Raw genomic sequence first — 13,269 nt, forward strand, 5'->3', positions numbered from 1 at the left:
TGTGAAGACTCAGAACAGGTCATAAAACAGTATTACAACTTTCAAATGTCTTCAGCTGTGCTATATCCAGGACAAGTGAATGATATTGATTTGCAGTCAGTCTCCGTTACTGAACGCTGTGCCTTTGGCATGGTCTGTGGGTGATACCTCCCCTTTATTATGTTTTCCCTATTTATTTGATCTATTTTGAAATCTTTTACTCATGAAGCATCGATCATTGCTGTGCTCATCAAACTAAATATCTTTTTATGCATTTTCTGGCGATTCTATGAATTATATTTGTTTAGACCATTGGTTCTCCACTGGTGGTACATAATAATGAACTATATTAACTGTATAATCGGACATAGTTAGGACAGAAAAGTTAACAGGCTTATGAAAAAAAAAAAAAAGTATCTTTTGATAGTGACATCAAATGTGTCCTATCAAACACTTTGATATTTTGGCACAAATTCATGTTTCACATTGTACGATCTAGCCACATTTGGCAGATGCCAACAGAGACAGGTTGTGTGACATGCCCTTGTCATCATAAACCTTTAACGAAACTAGGTAAAAGAAAATGTAACACAGGCTAAATTAAATGCAGGTTCCATTGCAGCGAGGATAAACATGATTTGCACTAAACTCAATTTGTTATGTGAGGTGAATTATTGGCTGCAAAGTTTATGAAACCATCAAAATTCAACAGACATCTGAAAGTAAATTTTCCTTTTTAGCTGAAGTCATGTTATTGATTTTAGGAGTATGTAGAGTTTATAGTGATTGTTTACAAATTTTGGACATTTTTGATCAATTTTGCATGAAAAAAGTCAGTAGATGTGAAATAGGTCTTGATGCAAAACCAATTGAGAATCACGGTTTTACAGTAGCTGTTTGTCAAAAAATTAGATTATTATGTTCTATAATAATTAGCAAATTCAGGATTAAATAGAGAGAAAGTTCTTGTGTGTTTTTTTTACCTCTGATTTCACATGTGTGTTGGTAACAGAGAAGCCGAACTCTCAGTGAGTGGTCAATCTGGGACAGACAGGCTGTTAGTAGAGGGAGGCTTGTCCTGATTGGGACCCCTGCAGCGGGAGAGAAAAGGCGAGGAAAAGAGCAACAGACTCCGAGAGAACAAAGAAAAAGTGCCACAAATCAAAATCTGTTTTTCTTCCTCGTGTCACAGTACTCACTATAGCCTACCCTATCTGTCATATTTCACATTTTCAGTGAAAGTGAAGTAGTTTAATTCAATTTATTTGATGGGTATTTCTTTCATGTTATGCAATTCATTCATATATATATATATATATATATTTATTTATTTTTTATTTATTTATTTATTTAATTCGGTCCTCACAGACAATCAATCATACAAAAATAAATGAAGTTATACATAATAACCGAAAAGGTGTAGGCTGAAGCCTCTGCTTATTACGCCTACCCTTTGTACATAATTATCAATCAAATGAGCGGCACTTTTTACTAGTAGTGATTAATACAAGACACACATACACATACAAATTATATAAAGAAAAAAGAAAAAACAAAAAAACAAAAAAAAAAAAAAAAAAAGGAAAGAAAAATAACTTTTTAATACCCGTTAAATTAAATAATTATTAACCACCTTGTTTTTAAACATTTTCTTGAATTTACAAAGTGAATTACACAATTTTAATTCCGTATGCAAATTATTCCATAGATTAACCCCTTTGACAGATATGCATCTATTTTTTCTATAAGTTCTTACCCTTATTTTTTTAAACATATGCATTCCTCTTATTCCATACTGACTTTCTCTTATTTCAAACAGCCTCTGGATACAGTTTGGAAGCAAATTATTATAGACTTTATACATTGTCTGTACAGTATAGAAATTTACTAAATCAAAAAATTTTAAAGCATTTAAATTACTAAACAATTGATTAGTTGGCTCGTGATAGTCAACATGTTTTATAATCCTTATTGCTCTTTTTTGTAACATATATATTGGATTTATATTGGTTTTATATGCATGTCCCCAAACCTCCACACAATAGATCATGTATGGAACTATGAGCGCACAATACAAAATATATAATGAATTTTCATTCAGAATATGTTTAGTTTTATGTAATATTGCAATGGATTGTGACATTTTTCTTTTTACATGATTAATATGTGGTTTCCAACATAATTTGTGATCTATTATAACACCTAGAAATTTATTTTCATATACTCTATCTATTTCCTCATTGTTAATCCAAATTTAACTTTATTAAAACTCTTTCGATTACCAAATATTATGAACTTTGTTTTACTTAAATTCAATGACAATCTATTATCATCAAACCATTTTTTTAAGATCATCAATTCAATTTCCACTGTATTCAGAAGCTGTTCCAAATTTTTCCCTGAACAATATAAATTAGTGTCATCAGCAAACAAAACCATTTTTAATATTTTTGACACTTCACAAATATCATTTATGTACAGTACAAACATTATGGGGCCTAACACCGAGCCCTGTGGAACACCACAAGTAACTTTCATTAAATCTGATCTAACATCATTTATTTGGACAAATTGATATCTGTCATCAAGGTAACTTTTTAACCAAAAATAGGCTTTGCCTCTTATACCATATCTTTCCAGTTTCCTCATTAATAGAGCATGATCAATAGTGTCAAAAGCTTTTTTTAAATCCAGGAACACCCCCACAGTATATTCATTATTATCCATTGAAGTGGAAATCTCTTCTACCATTTCCATCACTGCCATTGAAGTTGACCTATTTGCTCTAAAGCCATACTGATGTTCACTCAATAGTTTATGTTTGTCTATGAAGGTGTCTAGCCTACGCACAAATAGTTTCTCCAAAATATATATATATATATATATATATATATATATACACAAAAAAGTTCTTCATCTAAAGTAAATTAATCTTACATTACTGTATTTCAAACACAAAATTATACCAAAGAGGTTGAAATATAATTGCCTTGATGTGTAAAATAGCACACACTGAAGGTTCATGTTGAATAAAAAATGGAAAAAAACAATTCAAAAATGTATATAGCTTAAATTAATTTTAACAATTATTATTATTATTATTATTAATAATACAACATTATTATTATATATTTTTTTCAAAGTTTCAGATAGATAATTTCAATAGTTATGCTATTTGAATAAAACATTCATTTTAGTTCTGTGACAGACACTTCACTCCGGAGGGGAGTAAAGGTGCAGTGGCCCAGGGAAAGACTCTTAGCCGCAACCTCAAGGTTGATAGAACGAGAGCAGGAAAGAGGAGTAGCTGTCAGTGGGTGGCATCAGATGCAAGGCTAATGATTTGGGGGTGAGAGTGACAGGCCCAGTTTTGGGGGAGAAAAGGGGAGAAGAGTGAAAGCAGCGGAAAGATGACACGCCGCCCCAGTGGCGCACACACAGGATGGCTCTGACAGGAGCTGGAGGTCTTCTGACTCCTCCGGGCTGCACGGGCCTGACATCCACTGCTGAGAGGGACTTTGGAGTTCATAAAAAAACCCACGCACTTGCATCTCTCTCTCTCTCTCTCTCTCTCTCTCTCTCTAGCCAGCAGTTCAGGTGCACATAGTATATGAGTGTATAGAAGACAGAAAAATAGCATGTCTTGACAGCACTTGACTGCTAAGAAGTGGATAAGTGTGTGCAGATTGATGACTGGCGTTTGGGTGAGTGCAGACAACTCTTGCGCAGGTGTGACAGCCAGGAGGAGTGGAACAGGCAAGAGTGACATATCAGAGTCAGTTCAGAGCCATTGTGTCACTAATAGGAAATCAACAAAGGCCGTGGGAAAGTCTTCCCCCAACTGGCTCTAAGTGACCAGCACAATTCAGCACTGGGACATGTAATTTTAATCATTAATCCCTAGGCAAGAGCAGGAAATGTCCAGTCAAATAAGTTGTGATGTGTACTTGGACTTGTCAGTAGGTTGTGGTACTTTTCGAAAATTCTGCTATGTGTCTAATTACATGACAGTGTAAATGGGTGTTCAGTATAAGGCAACATAATTGATCGTAATGTCAATAATCATCAATAATAAATAGTACTGTATTATTAAATAAAAAATGACTTCAAATTGTTGCATTGATACATTAATTTTATTTTTTATTCAGTTTTTAAATACTAAATTAATTGAATTGCTGTATATTACATATTTTATTTTATTTTTATTAATTTTTGATACTATGATGCTTTGAAATACATTAATTGAATTGCTACATTGCTAATTCATTGTTTTTTTATACTGTAATTGCTACGTTAATGGAATTGTTTTTAATAATATTACATTTGTTTTATGTATTATTATATTATTAAAAATTACTAATTAAAAAAATATATAACATTAATGCAGTGCAATTTATCCTACGTTGTATTATAGTTTTAAACATGTATTAAATATTATTAATGCAACAATTCTATCAATAGAGTAGTATTAAACACGACAAAGGGGAAAAAAATCCAGTATCATAGTATTCGATTGATTCGATGTAATATAAAAGATAAATATTTTATTAAAATAACATAAACAGTAAATATTTTAACTACATTTTCAAATGCTTTTACATCAACAGTTCAACAGTTGCTTGACTTAAAACCACATTTATTTGTGAGTGTGTGTGTGTGTGTGTGTGTGTGTGTGTGTGTGTGTAAAACAGCTGTTATTAATTTAACATAGATTTATATCATAGTGCTGAATGCGTTTAAAACCGTGAATTTTACCAGCTGATCTTACAAGTGCTTTGACATTATTTGTTTCCCCTCACTTTATTTTATTGCCACAAGAATTGATCTGCGGAAGGAGCCGATATGCTGGTTGTAAATTATTCACATGGTGCATGACTTTCAGTGGAGAATGCACTATGGAAAACTCGGTCTTAGCTGGGCTCAGCTGAGCAGCACCAGCGAACACCGTCAACCCTCCAGCCTCTACCCCCTACCTCTCTCCCTCTGACATCCACCAGGAGAGAGCAACCATGATGTGGTCAAACAGCATAACATATGACACTAAGGGATGGCCAGAGGCATCTCTGCCTGCCCTCTCTATTTCACCCTGTCTTTCTTACACCTAGTGTACACACGTACTGGTCAGGCAGACAAGACAAGCATCAGTAGATAAACACACACACACATTTGCCAGCTAGACCGCAAACTGACATGCATATTCTTCGAGGCGACATACAGACGAATGCACTCAGAAACAGATACCGCCTACGGTGATATCGATAACAAGCCATTAATAAATCAAATTGCCGGAATCAAACTATGTTCTTGACATGCCTAAGAGCAAAGCAAAACTGTTGTGCAGCGAGGCATATAAACGGCAAAAAAAAACAAAAATAAAAGGCAAGACACAAATTTTCTCATACAAACAGTGTAAATGTCCGCTTGTACAATCACTGTTTATAAAATCCTGTATCATTTTAAGGCATGTTGCTCTTTTTTTCCCCACTTCTTATTTAGATGGCTTTAGACATCGCATTTCACTGGGTTTACTGCATCTGCTTGTTTTAATTGCAGTTATTTTGAATAGGCCTCGATACTACTTTTACATTCCCCATTTGATACCAGATATTCTGATTATTGGCAGATACTGATACTGAACCGATACCAGAATGGTCTTTTTCAAATTAGTGTAGAATTTCTATACCTCAATTTGTTGATCTGATCATCACTCTTTTGTGTGTAAAACACAGTCTACCACGTATAGTCAATTTTATTGTAAAGAAAAACAACAAATTAATAAATAACATAATATATGACAAAAAATTTAAATATACTGTAAACTAGGTTAGTGGATAATTCAGTAGCAAAAGTTACTGTAGAAATAAAGAAGTCATGAGTGCACAATTATTTTAACATTTTATTGACAATTATTAACAATTATTTTAACAAACTTTTACTGGAAAAAAGGACATTATTTAGTGGTGTATAAGGCTAAATTTGGTAAAATATTAAACATTTCTCTTTGTATTGTTGTAAAATACATTCATGAAAAACAAGTAATATATGAAGAGTTTGGTTCTAAAACGCTAATAGCGTTTTAAATGATTATAATGATGAGTAATTTTCATCATGTTATCTTGTTAAATAAAACAGATTTTTACTTAAATTAATCCAAATCGATTTATAGCGTTACGCTATAAATCGATTTGGATTAATTTAAGTAAAAACCTGTTTTATTTAACAAGATAAAATGATGAAAATTACTGTGTTCCTTTTCAAACTTTCACATACTATATAATCTTTAATTTATAATAACATAAAAATTCAAATCCAGATTAAGATTGGATTGTTAGGTTAGCTTCATGTTAGTTTTTTTTATTTTTTATTTTACATGCAATAAATCCATTGAATCGATACACTGTAAAAAAAATTTAATTTTGTGAAATTTTGGAAACCGACAAATAAATATTGACTCAACAAATTGCTTTCAAATAATTATCCCCAAACAAAAAGATTCATTGGGGTAATTTTAGCGTATGGTCTAAAGGTAAAATTAAAAAAATATATTCACTGAACATATTAAATTGTGTTCAGCCAATTCATCAAGTAAAAGTGAAATATCTGTGTTTGCCGAACAAGCCTTGCGGAGAAAAAAAAAATGCATGCGCATGCGAGACAGGAGCATGCACCTGAGAGAAACCGTTGGTATAGTGGATTCAAATGTATCTGCGCGGGAGAGTGGAGGAGGAGTCGATGCTGAAGTACGACGATAGAAGTTCAGACATCTTTTCCAAACAGATTTTTCTTCATTTAAGTTATGGTGAGTACTGAAATATGTATTTATTAAGTCTTGTTTACGTTAAACCGAGTGCAGGTCTCAATGTTTCAGCATAAAACCGTAAAACATGGGCATTAATGTTACACTACCGCGGCCATTAAACTCGCATTGGGTAAGGTTAAACGAATTAACGACTCTCCGAATGTTTTACTTGAGGACATAGTATATAGTAATGTCTGAAAAATGACAGACAAGGGAAGCTCTATTTCCGAACTTTTAATCAGAACGAAGACTATGAAGATGTCTATGAGATGAACAATAGAGCTCGGGCGTAGACGTCATGGAATGGTGCATTGTGGGTAACGGCGGCCATTTTAGAGGCAACGCAAAGCCGGTTTGTAATAAGATAATAGCAGGTCTCCAGAAAAAGTTATAGAACGTGACAAAAAAAGTTGCCTATACCTATACGGACAAACTTAATAATGAAGCCAAACAACGCTACTTAAAAAACAAAATACCAAGCCTCAGTTTCCCTGATAATTTCTCCTACCGGGTCTGTGGAGTGAGCGCTTACACCTCCGATCAATTAAAAAATTTAAAGTCACTGGAGGCTCACCTGCAGTTCACAAATGGATCTGCAAATTAAACGTGGAGAAAACAATCGTTCTCACTAAGGAAATGTTAACATTAACCAAGCATCAGTGGTGACACACACACACACACACTTCTCAGAGCTATGAAGCGTGTCTATGCGGGTTCTCTTACGAGAGCTCTCTCGTACTGCGTCTTAGCTAAGACGCTACGGGAAAAGTCTCTTTTCACGAAATACTGAAGCAAAAAATTATCCTTAATTTTGTATTTTTGTAAAGCGCATTTGCAGCAGTACACAGCCATAGGCGAGACGGCTCGCTCGCTCACTGGCTTGTTCTGCGGCAACTGCACAGCCTATCGAGCGCAGGCTGATGCAACATCAGACCAATAAGGGCGCTTCGCGCCCTTCTTGCCACTTCCCGCCGAAACGGGTGTGGCCCAACCTATAAAAGGAGCTCGAAAAGGCTGTCTCACCTGATTTTTCATCTCTTCAGCGAAGCTCACGCATCGCTGGATCACGAGGAAGCAAGCGCCGTCTGGAAGAGCATATCAGCAGGACGAGCCATCCTGAAGCCGCTGGCACCGCCGCCTTCCACTGCCGTTCCTGCTGCGCTATCCGGCGCCCATATCCTTTATAATCCTTGTTCTGTGATAATCTGTGTGTGTGTTTGCCCTGCGACGCACATTCACAAAAGAGCTGCGTCTTTTTAAAGATGCCTTCGTGCGGCTCGTGCAGAACCCCGCTCAGCGAAGGAGATCGTCATGTCATCTGCGTCTCCTGTCTGGGTGGAGACCATGCAGCGCTCGCGCTCGCTGATGGCGGATGTCCTCATTGCGAGCTGATGCCCATGGTGACTCTGAGGACTCGCCTGGCATACTTCTCGAAGCCTGCATCATCCGCTGCGCCGCAGCGCCGTAAGAAGCGCCGCTCGCAGCGCCTACCAGAACCGCCTCCAGCTCGGCCGAGCTCGCCGGTTCCCTCCGCTTCGCCGGTCTCCCCTGCATCGCTTCCCGATGCTCAGTGTCCGCTGCTTGCCGACGCGTCATCGGAGGAAGTGGATCTCAGGCCCGCGTCGGAGGAAGAAGACACGTGCTCTCTGCTTGCTTCGGGCAGTGAGGGTTGGACGAGCTCCGTGGATCTCGCGCCAGCTGCTCAGAGGCCCAGCAGACGGGGGGATATCGATAAGGAGCTGATGCGTGTACTCTCGTTGGCCGCGGCGAGCCTCGGCCTCGAGTGGTCTGCACCAGCGCCCCCTTCACGTTCCCGGCTGGATGGTAGCTATCTTCCGGATGAGCGCTCTTCCTCAAGCTCAAAACACGCCCCTTTTCTTCCTGAGCTTCACGAAGAAGTGGCGAAGGCTTGGGACGCTCCATTCTCAGCGAGAATCCGCTCATCTGTTTCGCCAGCATTCTCCACACTGGACGGTGCTAAGAACAGAGGCTACCTGTCACTTCCGCCGGTGGAACAGGCTATAGCAGCGCACCTTTGCCCGCCCTCTGCTGGACGGCGGACTAAGGCGGCGTTGCCATCCAAAGCCTGCCGCATGACGTCATCGCTGCTCACACGGATATTCTCTGCTGCTGGGCAGGCTGCGTCTGCAATACACACCATGGCGACGCTACAGATTTTCCAGGGCGATCTTCTCCGCAAGCTGGATGAGATGGGACCTGAAGCGATCTGTCTCGCGGATCTGAGGAGTGCTTCGGATCTCTCCCTCCGCGCTGCTAAGTCCGCTGCACAGGCCATGGGACGGGTTATGGCTTCCGCTACGGTGGCTGAGAGGCATTTGTGGCTGACGCTTTCTGACATCAAGGAGTCTGAGCGCGCTGCGTTTCTTGACGCTCCGCTAACTCCTGCCGGCCTCTTTGGATCTTCCGTCAACGAGTTTGTGGAGAGATTCGCCGAGGACCAGAAAGCTTCACAGGCGTTCAAGCACTTCTTGCCGAAGCGCTCCAGTTCTGCAGCTAGCCGCTCTAGACCGGCCCCACAGAGCTCTCAGTCACGCCCACCGCCTCCTGCTGCGCCATCACGACAGCGTCAGCAACGCAGCTCGGGACCCCGTTCTCGCTCTTCGAGCCGTCGCCCCGCGCCGCGGGAGCCGCGGCAGAGGATTGCGGTGAAGCCAGAAGCCCCGAAAGCATCCTAGCACTGCTGGGAAAGCGCCGGTGTTCGAGTCCCGCTGTGGCCGAGCTCTCACCCAAGCGCGCCGCTGTTGCAGTTCCAAGAGTTGCGACTACCTCAGTGTTTTCTGCAATGCGCAAGCCTGCACGAGTGCCCGCTTGCCTGCACACAAAAGCCGTTATCACGGCTACCCAGATGTTTCACAAAAACAGCGTTTTTTCTGGTGTCCCGGCCACGGCCGATGGTGCTATAAATGTTGTGACGATGCCCACTCCTCAGTGCCCATCTCCACATGTAAGCACAGCCCTACACACAGGGCCTGCGCTCATAATGTCGACTCAAGTCGGTCGCGCACACTACATAGTAAACGTGCCCACCCCTCAGTGCCCACAATTACTATGTCACACGCGTCATGCGGTTTCTGTAAAAACGAAACCCGTGCACGCTCGTCCGGCCACGGCCGATGGTGCTTTAAATGCAGTGACGATGCCCACTACCCAGTGCCCATCCCCACATGTAAGCACAGCCCTGCACACAGGGCGGGCGCACATAAGATCGACACAGATCGGTCGAGCGCGCCGCATAGTAAACGTGCCCACTTCCCAGTGCCCACATACACTATGTCACTTACGGCGCGGGGCTTCTGTAAAAACGAGGCCCGTGCACGTACATTCTGCACAGGCAGACGGCGAGTTGGAAGTGGTAAAAGTGCACACATGCAGCCCACGGTTACTCGCAGATATATTGAGTCCCACGGGACCCGCTCAGCCTCCCTCCAGTCGGTTAAGCGCCGGAACGGGGTCGAGGATGAGCGATCTGCCCGCGGTGATCAGCGCGCTCCCCGCCTCAGATGCACAGCACACTCGAGCGCCGCCGTTGCCCAGTCAACGGAGCGCGTGTCACATCCAGCCCTTAGCCATTCATGCAAATGCATGGTCAGCGCTTCCAGGGGTTTCGGATTGGGTGCTAGGCATTATAAAGAGAGGCTACTCGCTACAGTTTTCTCGACGCCCACCGCGCTTCTCAGCGCGCGTCGAAACTACGGTCAAAACAGAAGTAGCACACATACTTCGGGCCGAAATATCGAAACTGTTGAGCAAAGGGGCTGTAGAGCCTGTGTCTCAAGCTCAAAGCGAGGGGGGGCTGTACAGCAGATACTTTCTGGTGCCCAAGAGAGACGGGGGTCTCAGGCCCATACTGGATCTAAGGCAGCTGAACAAGGCATTGATGAAACGCAGTTTCAAAATGCTCACGACCAGGAAGCTCCTCGCGCAGATTCGCGGATGGGACTGGTTTATGTCAATAGATCTGAAGGACGCGTATTTTCAAATACAGATAGCGTCAAACCACAGGCGGTTTTTGAGATTCGCCTTCGAGGGCCAGGCATACCAGTTTGCAGTCCTGCCATTCGGCTTGTCCGTAGCTCCTCGTACGTTTACGAGGTGCATGGATGCAGCGCTCGCTCCTCTCAGACTCAGAGGCATACGAGTGCTGAATTATTTGGACGACTGGCTAGTTCTGGCCCAATCACGAGCGGAGCTCGTGGACCACAGGGCTGTTTTACTCGATCACCTCGAGAAGCTCGGCCTCAGTGTCAATTGGGCGAAGAGTTCGCTGAACCCCAGTCAGACGATCCTGTTTCTGGGTATAGTTCTGGACTCGTGTTCCATGACGGCGCGACTGTCACCACAGCGCACGATGGGCATTCAGCGCGCAGCGAGATCTTTCCGCTGCGGCGCGACTGTGTCGCTCAAACACTGTCAAAGGATGCTGGGTCTCATGGCCTCAGCATCTCCGGTTCTGCGGCTGGGCCTGCTCCGCATGCGCCCCCTGCAGTTCTGGCTGAAGGCTCGGGTGCCGCGCAGAGCGTGGGCGTCTGGCCGGCTGCATTTCAAGGTCGATCAGAGCTGTGTTGCGGCTCTAGCACCTTGGACAGCGAACGGCTGGTACCGATCAGGTGTAAGCCTGGGGACTTCCCCGAGTGTGAAAATGGTGTCGACGGACGCCTCCACTTCGGGATGGGGAGCGCTGCTCGAAGGCAGACCGTCCTTTGGCCTATGGTCAGAACGGGAAAAGCTCCATCATATCAACTGCCTGGAAATGCTGGCAGTGGAGAATGCGCTGACGCGCTTTTGTCCCCATATCAAGGATCACCACGTCGTAGTCCGTTCGGACAACATGTCCGTGGTGTCCTACATAAATCGCCAGGGCGGTCTCGGGTCCCGAAACCTGTACAGGCTGACGGAACGCCTCCTGATTTGGGCTCAACGCAACGTGCGCTCGCTGAGAGCGGTGCATGTGCCTGGACTGCAGAATCTGGGTCCAGACAGGCTGTCCAGAGGCAATGTCCCTACGGGCGAATGGTCTCTACACCCGCAAACAGTTCGGCTGTTGTGGGAGAGATTTGGCATGGCGGAGGTGGACCTCTTTGCGTCCCACGAAAACGCTCACTGCCCCGCATTCTTTTCCAAGAACGAAAGCGCGCTGTCACGGAAATGGCCGTGCTGCCCGCTTTATGCGTTCCCTCCCGTCTCCCTCCTTCCGCAGGTGATAGAACGGGTGAGAGAAACGAGATGTTCAATACTGCTTGTGGCACCTCTTTGGAAGAACCAACCATGGTTCCCAGATTTGATGCAATTAGCAGATGTCGCCCCATGGCCGGTACCGTTGAGGAGAGATCTCCTCTCGCAGGCCAGGGGCTCGATTTGGCACCCTCAACCGGAGTTGTGGTCCCTCCATGTATGGGCACTCAACGGTTACCCGCTGATCTCGCAGTGGGAGTGCTAAATACCATCACTCAGGCTAGAGCTCCGTCGACACGACGTCTGTATGCCTCGAAGTGGTCGGTGTTCTCCAGCTGGTGCACAGCTCGAGGTTATTCACCCCTTAGTTGTGAGGTGACGGAGGTCCTCTCCTTCCTACAGGAGCTGTTGGATAAGGGCAGAGCCCCATCCACGCTCAAAGTTTATGTGGCGGCCATCGCGGCGTTTTCTGAAACGGCATCCGGTCAGTCAATAGGAAGGAACGATTTAGTCATCCGGTTCCTCAGAGGAGCTAGGAGGCTGAATCCTCCCAGACCTCCGTCAGTCCCTATGTGGGACCTCGCGGCGGTTTTGGAGGCCTTGAAGGGTCCCCCTTTTGAGCCTATCCAATCGGTTAGCCTTCAGCATCTGTCGTTCAAGACAGTATTCTTGTTGGCTCTCGCTTCTGTGAAGCGTGTGGGTGATTTGCACGCGCTCTCGGTGAGTCAGTCGTGCTTGGAGTTTGGGCCCAATGACTCAAGGGTCATACTCAAACCTAGGCACGGTTATGTGCCGAAATCCCTCAACACACCGTTTCGGGCTCAGGTTATTGCCCTGTCCGCCCTGCCGGTGTCAGGGGAGGATGGAGACTCGAGTCTTCTTTGCCCTGTCAGGGTTTTAAGAGCTTATGTGTCTCGCTCTGCTGCCTTTCGGCAGACGGAGCAGCTATTTGTCTCATTCGGTGGACGTTCCAAAGGAATGGCTGTTTCGAGACAGACTCTATCCAGATGGATAGTTGACGCCATAGCGTTAGCTTACGCTTCCAGGGGCCTTCAGTGCCCGTTGGGCGTCAGAGCACACTCCACAAGAGGCGTCGCCTCATCGTGGGCGTGGTCTACTGGGATCTCCTTGCAGGATATATGTATGGCGGCGGGTTGGGCCTCGCCGTCTACATTTATCAGGTTCTATAACCTGGAGGTTCCCGCCTTGCAAGCAAGGCTGCTGTCGGTATAGAAGAATCAGGGCCCTGAGGGGAATTCTGAATTCATGAGCGCTAGGCACTGCCGACTGTTATATGG

This window comes from Carassius carassius, chromosome 6 (genome assembly GCF_963082965.1).
Source record: "Carassius carassius chromosome 6, fCarCar2.1, whole genome shotgun sequence".
In the NCBI taxonomy this organism is placed as follows: domain Eukaryota; kingdom Metazoa; phylum Chordata; class Actinopteri; order Cypriniformes; family Cyprinidae; genus Carassius; species Carassius carassius.